Source organism: Leguminivora glycinivorella, chromosome 20 (assembly GCF_023078275.1).
Source record: "Leguminivora glycinivorella isolate SPB_JAAS2020 chromosome 20, LegGlyc_1.1, whole genome shotgun sequence".
In the NCBI taxonomy this organism is placed as follows: domain Eukaryota; kingdom Metazoa; phylum Arthropoda; class Insecta; order Lepidoptera; family Tortricidae; genus Leguminivora; species Leguminivora glycinivorella.
The window spans coordinates 7965903-7983055 of NC_062990.1; positions in this window are offsets into that span (position 1 = coordinate 7965903).

Sequence of the window (17153 nt, forward strand, 5' to 3'; positions counted from 1 at the left end):
AAGTGGAGATAGTTGAAGAGATGGAGAGTGACACAGACGACTTTCTAACGCGAGCGAAGCCGCGGGCAAAAGCTAGTTGATAATATTTTGGCCTCCAATGAAAACTTCTTGCCGATCACTACCCGAAAAAAAAAGCATAACAAATAACGTGAGTTGTGGAAATTTAGAGGCTCTCCTCTAGATTTCCACAACTCACGTTATTTGTTAATATGCTTTTTTTTGCCCAACAGAGCAATAACGAGCTACAAAATTTACCACTTGCACATCTGTTGTGTTTTGTAATCCGTGTCAAAGTCGCCAAGGCCTAACCCCATCATGATTCGATTAAACTTACTCCGAGAGCCCTTTGACCGACCTTTTGGAAATGTAAGATTGACGGGTTACTAACAGCCAAAACGGGGTACAATGAGCAACGTACAAGTTAGTACTGAAATTTCAGTAAATTACTTTCCGGTAATTTCCATTTTCATGAGGAAATTCTCATAAAAGTTGCCATTGAAAACATTTTGAACAGGTACGTGCGTAGCTAAATGCACAAACGGTTATGATATCGTTGTTATCTAGATATCTCTATCGCTCGGGTGTGTAATGATTGGTATAACCTTTTTTGGTATAGTAACATTTGATATAACAACATTTGGTATATATTTAACGGATATAATCACTCATTTGACATAATTAACATTTGGTATAACCACAAAATATCTACTTTTATTTTGTATAATCATTATTTCGCATAACGCTTATTTATAATAACCGTTATATGGTATAACTATCTATTGATATACGACTAGTATAATATAACTAGCAAACAGTATAAAACATTTCATGAATTAATTTTATTCTTTTTTGAAGGGATCACAGTTCTAACCTAACCTAACCTACTTTTCTGATAGCAGTACATATGTTTAAGGGTCACAGTTCTAACCTAACCTAACCTATTTTTAACCCCCGACGCAAAAACGACGGGGTGTTATAAGTTTGACGTGTCTGTCTGTCTGTCCGTCTGTCTGTCTGTCTTTCTTCTTCTTCTTCTTCTTCGTCTGTTTGTCTGTCTGTGTGTGTGTCTGTCTGTGGCATCGTAGCTCCCGAACGGATGAACCGATTTAGATTTAGTTTTTTTCTGGTAGCAGCGCGTTGTGTGTAGGGGTCACAGTTCTAACCTAATCTACTTTTTAACCCCCGACGCAAAAACGAAGGGGTGTTATAAGTTTGACGTGTCTGTCTGTCTGTCTGTCCGTCTGTCTGTCTGTCTGTCTGTCTGTCTGTCTGTCTGTCTGTTTGTCTGTCTGTGTGTGTGTCTGTCTGTGGCATCGTAGCTCCCGAACGGATGAACCGATTTTGATTTAGTTTTTTTTGTCTGATATATGATGGATCTAATTTATTGTACATTTTTTTTTTCATTCTAACTGTGCTTTAGAAAGAATTTGTTTTATACAATTTATTTATTAACGGAAATAGGCATTATACTCAAAGTATGTTATAATAAATGTTATTCGAAAAAATGATCATTATACTAAATAAGAATTATACAATTTGTTAGTATATTATATTTGTTGTTATATGATTCAATAATTATATCAAATGATCGTTATAACGACTAAAATATACTTATATCAAAAAAAGTTATATCGATCGATACGCTCTTCCGTATTGGCGAGAGAGAGTTAGACCTCTGGTTAGACTGCGTTTTAATCGGCGTCTAAGTAGCATTCAAACCATTGAGGTATATGTACTACGTACTAGAGGCGACGTTGCGAAGAAAAAATGTTACACACCCCACTGCGGTCCATGGACCGCAGCGTTGCCAGTCCTCGCCTGGTCCTTGCAGTGCAGTGACGTGCCGTGATACATTTACTTTCCACATGAATAATGCCTTCTTGTGTGCTTAAAAATTGTTCTAATCACTCGAAAAAATCAAATAAAAGTCAAGGTGTGATTTCATCGGTAAATTAAACAAAAAACTCGTCTATAATAGTTTAAGATTGAATATTCTACAAATACGCGAGCGGGAGCGCGACTGCCGCCATTTTGGTGACGCAATCATAGACTAACCGCGCAGATGTGCCATATTTGCGAAATATATATATTTCTATTTGGAAAATTATTAGGTAACTAATTACTACTTCATGAATTATGTTACTATAATACAAAAAAAGTTTATTTGTTTAATGATTGTTAATATTTTTTGAGTGAAATTGTATTTTTAGCACGCTCACTTTTTGCAGTTTTCTTTGGCCTGGTCATGAAAAAAGGGAACAATGGATACGCTTTGTCCAAAAATTGAGCTAAGGAAACATGGTTACCAACTGACCACACATATATATGTTCATTCATTGTGTTTTAAAGAAGAAGATAAGTACAGCACAATTATATTAATTTGTATTGTTTAAGTTGTAAATAAATAAATCATTTTGACTAGATTAGCCGTATTTTAAAATGTTAAATTTCCGTTAGGCAGAATATAATAATGTGTCACATCTGATGGTGGACCTACTCTATGCGTAAATGGCCGCTCCCCCCGCCCCGCGCATTTGTCAGCATGTGCAGTGTTTTCGCTTGGCAACGTCGCCTCTAGTACGTAGTACATATACCTCAATGATTCAAACTATTGGCATTGTTCAACTAATTAATTTACAAATTATGGAAATGGATTAAATCGCGTATAATGAATTTAAAATTCATCCCGACGTTTCGAACACTTGAGAGTTGAGTTGAGTCACCCGTTGACCACGAACGCTGTAAAGTGTTCGAAACGTCGGGATGAATTTTAAATTCATTATACGCGATTTAATCCGCTTCCATAGTTTTATTTCATGAGTAACTATCGCGGTAACCGAAGACAATATTAATTTACAAATTGCAAAAAAAAAGCACCTTAACTAGAAATAATTACAAAAAGTAATAAAAATACAACGACGGCAACTCAAAGTATGATGTCCGTTATTATTAGCCTCCACCATGGAACCGCAAATGCATAAATGTGCTTGACATTCATCATTTCATTTCATCATCATCATTTACAAATTATTCGAAGTTCAAAGTGTTCCTGCCGGTGAGTAAGGCTGCCAGAGCTCAACGAGGGTGCGGTGTGCTGATGACGGGAGGACTTACGGAACTGACTTATCGTCTATTGTCCTTTGAGTCTTCGGCAACCCGAACCCTCCTTGGAACTTGTGCACTCCTTTTTTAACACAGCAAAAGGTGAATGTACAAGTTTCTAATGGGGTAGCAACACGCATGTGACACTTTTTGAGTTGCAGGCGTCCATAGGTTACGGTGACAGCTTTCCATCAGGCGGGCCGTACGCTTGTTTGCCACCGACGTAGTATATAAAATTGTATTGAAAACAATAATAGAGTTAGTCCAAAATAAGTTAGCAACGATTTTGACAGCCTTACCGATGCCAATGTTATTTGAAACGTCAAAGTTCCATCAAATTATGACGTCTACTTAACCCTCTCGCAGAGGCGGGGCTAACAAAATCATTGCCAACCCATCTTAGTGTAATTGCGTTTTCACATTATCCGATCTGATATCACATGTCGGACCGATATCCCGTACATTACAGGCGCCATCTTGGATTTTTTCCATTTAAATCCTTCCGATATCGGATCGGATAATGTAAAAACGGACTAAGGCCTGAGTGGACAGCGTACAGCGGGGCGGGCAAGCGTGCGTCCACCCTATGTAGCGTCGACTCAGGACACTTGTATGAACTTCAATTGTCTGACACGCTCGTCCCACACCCCGCCTCGCTGCACGCCCCATATGACGTACGCTCAGGCCTTACACTTGGCCTGACTCTAACAAGTAGGGTAAAGGCACCAGTAGTCAGCCTCAAATCGAAAATTCTATTTTCAAAGCCGTCTAATTTGATCTCCAATAGACCGATTTGAATGATTCATGTTTTTATAGTCCAAGAATTTAATTAAGTTTAATTTTTGAAAAGAATAAACCTTAAGTTATTGTTTGTTTTAGAAATATTTCGTTAAATATAATAAAAGGGCGTTTTTGCTAGTACTCAGCCCCCTGAGCACCAATATACAGCCTACTAAGTACCCAGTTCCCAGCCCTCGGCTGACTAGTGGGTTCTGTGTTCCGTGACCTCAGTACCCAGTGGTCAACCATGGGCTGACTACTGGATATTTTATGTATGTCAAGCAAATATAGTTATAAGTGCATAAATATTTAAGGGTCATTGATTTATACCAGTCTATACTTACGTACCATATGAAAACAAAAAGAAGTCTTAATCCTATTAATAGTCAGCCGGGGAGGCTGACTTCTGGAATTGTGACGTATTTCCTTGAACCCAGTGGTCAGCCGCAGGTGGCTGACTATTAGATTTTGTGTAAAAAAGTAGTTTCCAACAACCAACCCCCTTAAAAATCTGGTTTTCACATACATTTTTATTATTTTTTTACTTTATTCAGATAGTTTAAGTATTAATTAAGCGAAAAAGTTCTTCTTCTTTAACCAAGAAATCATAATTTGGCTGCTAACATCTTAGCAAAATACCATGTGACATTCTAAAAAAAAATGGCGAAAGCACATAATGCTTCATGTCAGAAGACTGCACCTCTTTGAAATTTTTTGTGCTTAATTCTTGAAATCAATTGTAAATCTTGAGATATTTTACAATTACAATTTAATCAATCTATGATTTTATCAAATTTTTACACGAATTTGACAAAAACTTTGATAATTACAGCCCGAAATGTACAAAAAAGGCTGACTACTGGCGCACGGCTGGGCACTGGTGCTTTTACCCTACACCGTTATGATTACAACTAACCAAAGGGCTGGCTTATTACGAATCTGTAATTCTCAAAATAGACCAACGGCTGATCAGCACTCGCCAACTTCGGAGTTTCGCATCCACTTCGCATCAGTTTGAATTTGTGTCAAACTTTAACAGGTTTACAAAGGCTTAACACTTGTCTAACGAAATATGCCTGGCCCTTTATCATCCTTTCACACTTTCGCAACCAAGATACACCCCTTGAGTTGCAGGCGTCCATAGGTTACGGTGACCGCTTTCCATCAGGCGGGCCATATACCTGTTTGCCACCGACGTGGTATAAAAAAAAAGATCCCGTCTGGTGGGCACTCGTGAACTTTGTTCAGATGTCGCAGAACCCGCGAGGCGAGTTCTAGTCATACAAACGGGCGCTTATAAATTACTACGGTTTCTGACGTAGGGTGCCATTTTAGGGCTGGTAGTGAATGTGTTTTTTAAGGCAGTGGTGGGCAATTTTTTTCCATCGGGGGCCAAACTTTGAAGGAATTTTAGAGGACCAAATATACACCAATAACCTCAAAATTAAAATTTTGAAAAAAACCCCGACCGCAACATAGTGGACCGATTATCATGAAACATGGCTTAAGAACACTCCCGACTAACTCAGCTTTCTAATAAAAAAAACTAAATCGAAATCGGTTCATCCGTTCGGGAGCTACGATGCCACAGACAGACAGACAGACAGACAGACAGACAGACAGACAGACAGACAGACAGACAGACAAACAGACAGACCAACAGACAGACAGACAGACAGACAGACAGACAGGCAGACAGACAGACAGACAGACAGACAGACAGACAGACAGACAGACAGACAGACAGACAGACGGACAGACGGACAGACGGATAGACGGACGGACGGACGGACGGACGAAAGTCACTATGCAAAGTTTGAACGGTTTATATTTCACCCTGTATATCTGCCGTCCTAAGGTAAAAGGCAGCTATTCGACATTTTGCCGAAATTGACTTATTGTAATATTCGTAATGTACAGGTTAAGCTGCATCGACCACTTTTTTCCGTTTTTCGATATGTTGCCTAGTTTCCGAGAAAATTTCTCTAAAAAGGCAGTATTTGCACTAATTTTCCAAGATTTCCTAGCCAAAAAAGCAGCTATTTAACAAAACTAAGCTAAATCAACGTAAATGCAGATATACGTTTTTTTACGCTCTGGTTAGGTTGACATGTTATCCAGTATTACTAGCCTAAAAGTACGTAAAAGTGAAAAACTAGGCTAAAAATACGTATAAGACGTTATACGTAGTTTTAGCGTAGGATTTTGTTCAATTTTTTAAACTGATACTAGTCTAAAAAAGCGTATATACATTTTTTCTGTAAAAAATGTCAAATACGTCATTTAAGCCTAGTATCGCTCGATTGTTTTACAACACAATGTTAGTCTATAAAAACGAATAAGTGTTATACGTTCTTCTTATTTTGTATGGGTGTCATATTAAACGTAAAAAAACTTTTAAAATGGGTGAAAGTGCTGCAAACTAGCCTATAAAACAGTATATGCTCCAACCTTTGTCAATCCACCCGCTAGCCGAAAGATACTTTATGCTATGGAAAAGCCATCAGTGACGAGCTGCGAGCACCGGCGCAGCTTGTGGCTGACAGTACGAGAGCGCAGCTGGCTTTTTTCGCGCGAAATATTGATCGAAACCAAACGAAGTTAGGAAAAATACTGAATGATTTCATTTTTGATACGTTTTAACAATAATAGCTATTGTTTACATTTCCTACATCATTTCTATTGTCATTTTTATTCGAGATACAAACATTTAACTCGATTTTCAGATATTATTGCTCGAAAGCAAATACGTCTTTTTAGCGTAGTTTGCGGTGGGAAAGTTGTTCGTATGTAGTTTTTTTTGCAGCAAACACTATATGAGATATATTAATATTCCACGGTTTAAGTATTTAACGTTATCCTTTTTGGTTTAATTTACAGTAAAACAAGTAAATAATTTGCAATTATTGAATGAGAACGTTAGAGATGAATGTTGATATAGAGAGGGAGGGGTAAATCCAAACAACGATGAATGGATTATGTGAAATAGGATATTAGAGAGAAAGATATGAGTGTTGAGATGACGAAAGAGGAGAATGAAAGAGGAAGACCTGTTCTACCTACCCCACATAAAATGAGATAAGGGTATGTAGAATAAGAAGGAGAAGTATTGGCAGTAGTCTACATTTTCAACTATGTTTTATTTTACAAACATGGAATATTAATATGAATATAATAGGAAATTGAATATGAAAATAACCATATTTTTGATAACCAGTATCAAAAAGCATAGGCATGTTCGTGTGAAAGTTAGGCCTATATAATAAACTTACGGGGTCATCTGCCACTGTTTCCAGAAAATCCATTAAATGACTATTTTGTTGTAGTCGAATTTAATTTATAACTAATTATTTTGATTGACTTTGATTTTGATACTCTCTATAAACTTTTGGATCGCAATTTTTGTATTGTAATATTGTTGAAGATTTTTATGGTTACTAATCCAGTAATTTCTGAATTGCTCGATGTTATCTGTTTCTTAGCTTAATTCATTTCAGGGTAGTTCGACGGATTTAATGTTTTCGCAACAAACTCGACATTATTCTCTTGATACCAGACCGGTACTTGGCGAGCGTAGTGAAAAGCAGCTTAATCGGACCAGAAGAATATTTGATCCCTGTACTTTCATATACTTAAGCAGAACCTGCTTATGAAGGCATTCCTTCTTGTAAATCTAGGAATGTAAGTTTCCTTAAACAAAAAACGAATAGACAAATTGCTTGCCAAACCACTTTTTGCCCAAATTTTTCGCAAAAAATCATTTTATCGTAGGTATTTGAAACCTATCAGAGGTTGAGGTACCTCTTGGTCGTTTAACTTCCGAGCTCGAGTTTTGACGGGAGATTCCTGAGTTTGGATGCGTTTTGGATGTATTTGTTTTATGTATATAACCAGCCGCAGTGAATGACGCTCTTTAGCTTACTGAACTATTGCTACATATTCGCACAATCTCTAATAGAAATTGGTAAAATTGTTTTTTGTTTGCAAACTGTTCGTCGCATAATAATTATATTATCTTTTTCTCTAATTTTTTTTATAGAAAAGAGCCAGGTTTTTTGGAGCGACCATGAAATTCTTCTAAACTGTATGTATAATTCATGCGAAACCATTTGGTAGTAGGTAGTGTAAACTGCTTTCTAACTCACATCTCGTGCGGCCAATTTCATAGTCATCCAATTCCTTGGCAGATAGATTGGTCACAATTAAAACCCGTTGTTGTTCTACCTCTCATCTTGGCATTAAAATTACATAATTATAATTTATTTTGCCTCCAATTCTCAGAAGTGACGCGATAGATTGACATATGACATATGATATAAAAATTGACCTTTTTTTCAAAGCAAAATAACAAATTGACCTTTTTTATCATTACTTATTAACTTGTTTCCATTAGCAACGTAAGAAAGTTTCCACAAAACTCCGAATTAGTACACGTATGTTTAGTATACAGACGGCACTCTTATCATCTAGGCTTTGAGGAAAAATGACGTTTAGATACTAATAATTGACTACTTACTGACTAATTTAAAAGAGTAGGTATTATTGTGTACTGTAAAAGTTTATTATATTATATTTATCACTATCCAAAAAGAATCGATAGATCTAGTTTTTTTTTAAGTAAATAGGGACAGAATGGCGTTTTCTTGTTTCTTTAATTACATACGTTTTTAAACGACGTATTTGCATTTTGTTCCAATTTCTTCCAAATATACTAATCTATAAAGCCGTATATACGATTTTTTTGATAGTATGCGTTCTTTTAGACTAAGGTAATGGCGCCTATTAACGTGGTACTTAAGGAAGATTTCAAAAGATTCCAAAAAATTAAGGGTATCAAAGCTCATTAACGACCACAAATATTTTTTTTATAGAAGAGTATTTATTGAACTATTAGTTTTGAAGAGTTTTTGGATCATTTTAGTTTATTATATGTCATAAAATGATTATTGAAGCCAACATACCTACATTTTCTATTACCGTGGTAATGAACAGGCTGCAGTTCTATTAACGCGAATTGAGATTTCATTACCGAGGGTATGAATGACAGTGTTTTTCTGCCATCGGTAAATAGAAACCCATCTCAAAATTCGGAGCTTAATACCGACGGTTGAATATACAAATTATGACAAATACATACACCTATACTATCCTTCTTTATGAATACCCACAGAAGACTCAGTTTCACCTAAGAAATCTGTACTTACGGTACACTAAATGTCATATTTTGATACAAGACTAATATGTCGCTCGGTAATAGATACTTCTATAGGGACCTATTACCGACCCAAACAAATATTGCATGGATCGGTAATAGATTCTTATATATTCTATTACCGAGGGTTATCTGATCGTACCATCGGTAATAGGCATAAATTGGAGTATTATAAAATCTAATTCCGACCAATAAAAACAAAGTCATACAGATGTATTTTCATTACAAATCAAAATAAAATATTGCAACCTTATATTAAAACCAAGTTTACATAACTGGTAAGTAAACATCAGACTTTATGTCAATGTTTAAAAAAATTGACAAATTAACGGTTTTCACAGAAACTACGAAATCAGTCATGAAGTTTTTGCTAAAAATTAAGGTTTTGTTGAATAATTTTCATACCGCGTAAATAGTTCTTTGATAGCGTGAATAGATCAAGATTGAAACAACTGTAAGACATTATATAACTGATCACATATACTTAAAATAAAGCAAAAAGAACTAATATCACTACTTTAACTATTACTGTGGTATACCACAGTAATAGAATCTACTCACGAAATGGCGCCTTTCACCGCTGTCTTTTAATTTCCACTTTAAACACATTTCCAGGCTAAACAATACGTAAAAAGTACTCAGAAGTCATGTAGAAAACTATAAACAATAATTTAAAATGCATAACTTTCACCTATTTGCCATAATTATTACGTAAACTACTAAATGAGATTGGAGTTCACTTAGGTTTAGCGTCACGCGTCAGTATGACACAACCTCTTCTCGCGGCCCCGTGGCAAAAACTGTCAAATAGCGAGCGTCTTCTTTCATTCACACTCTCTATCGCCTATATGTGCGTTAGTCAACTAAACAGGCTTCCTTTGTGTGAATAACTTTTTTTAGGAAATTGGTTGGTTTGCCTATAAAATGCGTATTTGCAAATGCGGCGGTAATGGACGTCGATTTCGATACCCGCGTTGATAGCCGCCGTTACCTTAGCAGTACAGTCGAAAATCTGGAAAACTCACTAGGATACTAATTAAAAAGGCCGAATAACTACGATACTGCCTTTAACTTAGAATCTCGAGTGCTAGATGGGCATTGTTGCTAAGCAATAAGATAGTATGTGATTATATACGGCGTTATAGCCTAGTTTAAGAGAAAATCCTAGATTAGAACACCGTATAAAGCATGTTTTACTGCTTTTTTGACTAGTAATATCTACCATTTTTGAAGCTTAATACTATGCAAAAAGGCTTTTATCGAATTTAAAAAAACCAGTCGCTGTACAAACACACAAATAATGTCTAAAATAAGTAAACACTTATACCTACTATATACAAAAAGAAATAATGAAAAAAGTTAATCCGTTTTGTAGAAATTCAAAAAAGAAGGTTTTTTGCGATTATCTCAAAACTAGCTTTTGTCGAATAGCTGCCTTTTACCTTAGGACGGCAGATATCGTGTGCAACATCTTCAATGTGTGCGGTCCTGGGTTCGAACCGGTAAGGGCATTTATTTGTGTGATGAGCACAGATATTTGTTCCTGAATCATTTGTTCTATGTATATTTATCTACTTATATTTAAGTATGTATATCATCGCTTAGCACCCATAGTACAAGCTTTGCTTAGTTTGGGGCTAAGTTGATCTGTGTAAAGGTTTCCCAATATTTATTTATTTATTTATTCATACGCCATGTGCAAGAGCCTTTAAAAGTCACTTTTTAATTTTCATAATCAAAACTATATCGCTCTGGCAGCGTAATACAGAAGACAAACGATGTCAATCAAAATTTGTCAATTTGAAAAATTATGTTGACAAACATATTTCTACAACAAAATTTAACGAAATTGCCGTGAATTGTCTTTTGGATATTCCTTTACGTTATTGAGAATGTAATACAACCATTGCAGTCGGTAAGTTTTTTAGACGTAAATTTCTTATGATTTAACTAAACTGGTAAGCAGATTTTTCTATTCTAAAATCTGTTTACGCTAAAATTTTCGCCGTCTGCTGCCTGCTTTTAAAAGCACCTAACGGTACCTTGCATCTTATACCTCTATTTTCAGTACAGATGGTGCTTTTTGCCAGCACTAGTGCGCAAAGTGGCAATTTTTTTGTCAGGTCGTAACTCGAGAGGGACATCTGTACTGAAAAACGTCGTACGATAAACGTCTGAAAAGGAAATTCGTTACTCGTGTCGTTTAGTTTAAATGTCAACCTTTCGGTACACCTCGTTTTGTATGGGATTTGGAACAGCGCCCCAAGCGGAACATTTTAGAAACGTCTATTCTAAACAGTCTGAGGGTTTACCAAGAACCATGTTAGACTTGTTGCCTCTCAATCTCACGTGTGTAAAAATTTACAAGTGCGACAGAGAGGCAAGACTTCAGACGGTTTATTAACTTTCAGACGGTTTCCAGCCTTAATCTTTTTAGTTTATATTTCCTATAATATAGAGTAGACAAATCATAAATAATATTATTTGTCCTAATGATCTTTCCGTCTTGGCACAAAGTCCACTTTTACACATAATTTAAAAAAATATATCGCAAAACTGATAATTATCATTTTTTATAACTAAAACGCTTTTTGGAGGATATCGCCTAGATATTATTGGAAATTATTTTCTGCGATGTGTATCTTCCGTATAGGACGTTTTTGTTCGTAGATGCCTATTTTTATGGCGTAGTATAAAAAATTGTATACCTAAGTAGGATGAGAAATAAAATCAGCTAATTTTAGTAAACCGACCGGTGGAAGTTTCATAATAAGCTTACATTTATGTTTATAAACCATCGACGAATGTGTATTGAAAACTGCACTTCGAAAAATATTTCTCCCGACATCAATAAGGTTCCATGATTTTAGAGACGTACATTGTATTAACAAGAAGCATTTGAAAAAGATGAATAGAATACATACATTTCTGATTCCAGAAAGCAACGGCTGAAAATGGATAGAGGAACCAAAGATGGGGAGAAAAACACAACAGTGCTGTATAAGAAATCCTTAACCACACTCCGTGGGAGGTATTCTCGCACATCTACCGTAAGGACCCACAATTTGCACAAAAACACACATCATCTAAAACTGCGGGCTTCAGGAGAACAAGTATATTGCTGTGACGGCGCCATAGTCAAAAGAGACCTCAGCATTGAAACAGACATATGTAGAAGGAGACGCAACGTCAAACATGGAATACATAAACACACGGGTTCTAGAAAATCTAGCTATGCAGATGGAGACTCAAGATGTGGGATAAAGTCTGGGGATCACAAGAAACCCTCTAAATATAATAATATGGACGTTGTGTCACTAATTGTTGACAATTTTAGAGGTTTACTCAATAAATGGATTCGTGAGTACCTTTTGGATAGCACCGATAACTTGCAGAGAATTGAAGATGTACGTGAAGATTTTCTGAAAAGAATTGATAAAAGTCTAAATCGACCATCAAAATCTACAATTAAAAGCAGTTTGGACAGTAGAAGAAAAAAACATCGGCGTCATAGTATAACAAAAACTAGCGCAACTGAAGTTTACTCAAATCAAACTGTACCACAACAGAAAAAAAATTTAATCCGATCTCTTCTTTAAGCCTTCCAAGAAATATAGATGCGCAAGACCAAGACGTTTATAGTACTAAGAATATCTGGGTACCTATAAATAAACCATCAGGATTCCAAGATTCGACTGTAATTCTAGTAACAATGTCGTCTCGATCGTTTACCAAATGTTGTTGCGCCCCTTACGATGAACCTCATGAACCTAACTCAGCTGTAGACAAAAAACGATCTTTAATAAACCTGCAATTTAAAAAAACTATTTACAGGTCGATAACTAGTGAGAGCCCAATGGTTCTTCCACAGTCAAATGCAAATGTGGAAACTATCAGTCTTGTTCGGAATATTTATGGAAGTAATCATATTCAAATGCAAACTCAGACAAAAAATGATAAAGATACGATGACAGAAGAACAATGTTATGAATGTAGGTCATGCTCTAGAAGTGATAGCAGTTTAAAAAAAAAGAATGTAAAAAAATTAAAACCGTCTGGCTTAGGTTTAAACAACATCAAAACTAGACATTTCACGTATTTGTATAGAAAAGCAAGCAAAAGAAATTCACGAAGTAACGAATTTTTAAATCACTTTCAAGCAATATTAAATCATTTTGAACTAAAGGATTTAACATTCGATGTCCATGTGAACGTTACACCGGCTGAAAATTCTATATCGTATCAAAAGCACTTAAATAAAACCTGCGAACATCAATTTAACATTTCGACAATTGGTACAACAAAATGCGGATGCTTAGACACTTTAATGGAATCTCGAGAATCAGAATCTAGCTCAAAAGAGAGTAAAGGTTCTGAAGTAGAAACTTCTCCGGAGATAATTACACTCTTAGATGGTTCTGACAGCAAAGCGAATTATATTGTGAACACTGACAATAACTCCGATGTTGTACATAATATGGACTTTAATCATTCTCAACAAAACAGTAACAATGAAGAAGCATTTGATTCAAACCATATTACAGAATCACTAATTTCGGATAATAAAATGAATATTTGTTACCAAATCGATTCGCTAAAAAATGTGATAAAAGGTTTAACATTGACTGCAGAGAAGTTAATTGGCGAGCATATGCGAGAAAAAACGAATACCTTGTGTAGGGCAACTCAAGTGGATGTTTACCAATCGAATGCTGCGGTCGATACATTAGTCCAAAGCTTTCCAAATACATTAACTCCAATGAATTCAAACAATCAATCCAATCAATCGTATGCTATGTGGTACTCAAAGAACCCTGTGATATTTGACACAGTTCCAGAGATGACGAAACAACTGTTGAACGTCGAAATGGAGAATTATATACCACCGTCTGCTTTTCCGGACGTAAAAACTTTACCACATCCATCATCTGTATGTAATGAAAACAATCATTTTTTCAAGGATCTAAAGCCGGAAGATCAACAAGATGGCCAGTGCAAGTCAAGTTCTAACCAGTCTAAAGGAATACAATTTTCATGTAACGTAGCAGGTATCAACCCAGGCTTAAAGTTACAGACACAGTTAAAAAACACAGATTCTTTCCCCGTGCTTGTAAAGAAACCTTCGATCTCTTATATAGAAAGTGAATCTCTTTTGAAAGTAACAGACATGACTTCTAAGCCTGAAATGGCGATTCAAAAAACGGTTAAAGAAGTAGGACTCACTTGCTCCTTGGTTAATCCTCGTTCGCATTTTGAAATATTGGAAGAGAAAGTGGCTCGTAACACACCACCATTTACTCGTAGTAGCATAAAATTATACAGTTGTGGGGATGGTTTCAGTACTCGTGACACTAATGCATCTGAGTCGAAACACCGCTCACAAAACTCACAATGTAAGCAGAATACATCTACGGTTCATTCTCAATCTGAAGAGTTTAAGCAAAGATTTGACATAGACCGAGAGAGATTTGAAATTTTAGAGGAATACGATGAAACTGACCTAAAACCTCCAAAAATAGGGAGATGGCGGAAAAATTGGAAGACATGTCTCTTCTTTGTTGTGTTTTTCATTCTGATTGTGGTCATAACTTTAATCGCAGTCTACAATGACATCCAACAGGTTTGGAAGAAAACAATAAACAGTCTTTCGGCAGCAGAAACTACTTCGGCAAAAAATTCGTCAGACTTACATTTATTACTATCTGAATTCGGTTTGTGATATTGTTTTGTTTTGTGATTAGTAAATTTTGTTAGTACAGTTACATGTCGACTACTTATTCTTTCATTCCAAGAAAATCAGTACAGTTACCTATGTTACTATTACTTAATTTCTAGTCCAAAATAGCTACGAGCCCTTTTAGTAGGTACTCTGGAACGGTTATGTTCAAATGTCTTCATCGAATTAACTGGAGGAAGATACTATTTAATCCTTCTTGTATTTACGGGTTTACATACTTCCGATTCCTTGTATCTCTTTCAAGAACACTTCCTCTCCTAAGAGACCTTAGAAGAGATAATCAGATATCCTGGCGATAACTTAACAGGGTACAGAGCAACGTAAAAATTAAATTACTTTTAATAATATACAGTCATATATGAATCAACAAGTGACTGAGGCCACCCTTCAGTAAGTTCAACCTTTGTGAAACCAGCCTTACCCATTTTTTCATATATGACGTGTGTTTCAGTTTGTATTATGGTAATATCTAAAAGGAGGATTATTTTTGATGAAATATGATGCATTAATTTATATAAACTTGAATTGTTAAATCATTGTTTTCGTACCTTATTCTCTCAAGTTGAAAAACTATACGGTATAATGTCTGATTATTATGATTCGTTTTAATTTTTGTTACAGTTGGCAAGATTTAAAAATCGTTTTATTAGAAAACTATGATCACCTAATGCTTAGACTGGAACCAAAACATAGGAAACGAAATTTGGAAGAAATGAAAAGTCCGAACATGATAAACTGTCAAAAAAATAGTAACTCAAGCGTTAAAATAGTACCATCTGGTACAGCTGAAGCAGAGAAGTTTTTCGTCAGTATTGATGTTGAAATAATAAAGGGTAATGAAAATAAAGAAACGATACTAAACTCAAGCAGTCGCAGTGACATAACCAACAATGTAACTGATAAATCACCTAAAGTTATTTATAAATCTAACAAATTAAAGCGAAGAAAGTCGAAGAAAGCAGTTTATTACAAACATTCAAATAAATTCAAGAAAACTAATAAACATAATGGTATAAGAAACATGGACAAGAAAATAAAGAGATGTGTAGCTAGAAAAGATGCAAACTTATGCGAAATTTTGAACCAAATACACCCTGAATCGTTATCTGCGTTAACATCTTCTTGTCAAATATTAAAACAAGTACCAGGAAAGGAAAGCTTAGTTGAAGATTTAAATTTGTCAGAAGAAAATATTGCTGAAAATAATGACAATCTCACGCCATCATTGTATTCAGTCGATTCAATTGTAAGCAACTTCAGTCAAAATACATTGCATGCAATTTCAATAGAATCGTCTGAAATGGATAGTTTCAATACATGTCTTAAAAGAGTTGTAATAAATGAACCAATAAAAGCAAATATCATCAACGTGGCTAGAGCCCAGGTAGACAATATATCCTTTGGAAATAGAAAAAGTTTAGATACGTTAACCGGAGAGCTTGAATTTACTCACAATATAGATGTTGGAGATTGTCCGAATGACCGAATCACACAGCCTATTGAAAGAGATCTCTTTTCAGATCAATCGGAACTGTATACTTCTAGCGAAGCTAGTGTAGAAACTTTAGTTAGCGACGGAAAGAAACTAAAGCCACACAATGAAGGAAACGAATGCATTTTTCAATCTAGTTCGAACTCTTTTTCGCAATCTAGCATCACACTTCACGTAAATAGTTTTGATATCGAACCAAATAAAAAATACGCAAAAATATCTTTGTCACACACAAAAACTCTTATGGACACTGTGAATGATATGGGTATGTTTCCAGAAATGACTGGACCTAGATCTTCAACTACTTTCAATGATGTTATCGTTGCAGAAAGATTAATAACCAGTTTTAAGCTATACAAAGAAAATAAAGATTTGCTTAACGGTAATTATAATCAAACTGATGATTCAAAAATGAATCCTTTAAACGGCGCTGTTCAACACGTAGACCCTATTCCGAAATTTATCTTCAAACCAAAAAACACCGAAATTCTTCCTTCTGGCGTAAATATGAATGACATCCATAAAATAAACAAAAAATACTATTCAACAACAGAATCCCAAAGTGATAAACCGACTACATTATCTGAACTTTGGGAAAATTTGACCGCTGTTCTAGACGCTCAAATGAAAAAACTAGAAAAAACACTTACTGAAACAATTATAGCAGAAACGAAAATGTCGTTGAATATGTTGAGTAGATTGATAGAATTCGAACCTGAAAAAGTAAAGGTTGATATTGAAAGTAATGTCAATGAAGTTCTGAATCAACTGGATGAAGATTTGCAATGTAATTTAATAGATGGGCCACCTAAGCCTGTTAAAAGCGAAGA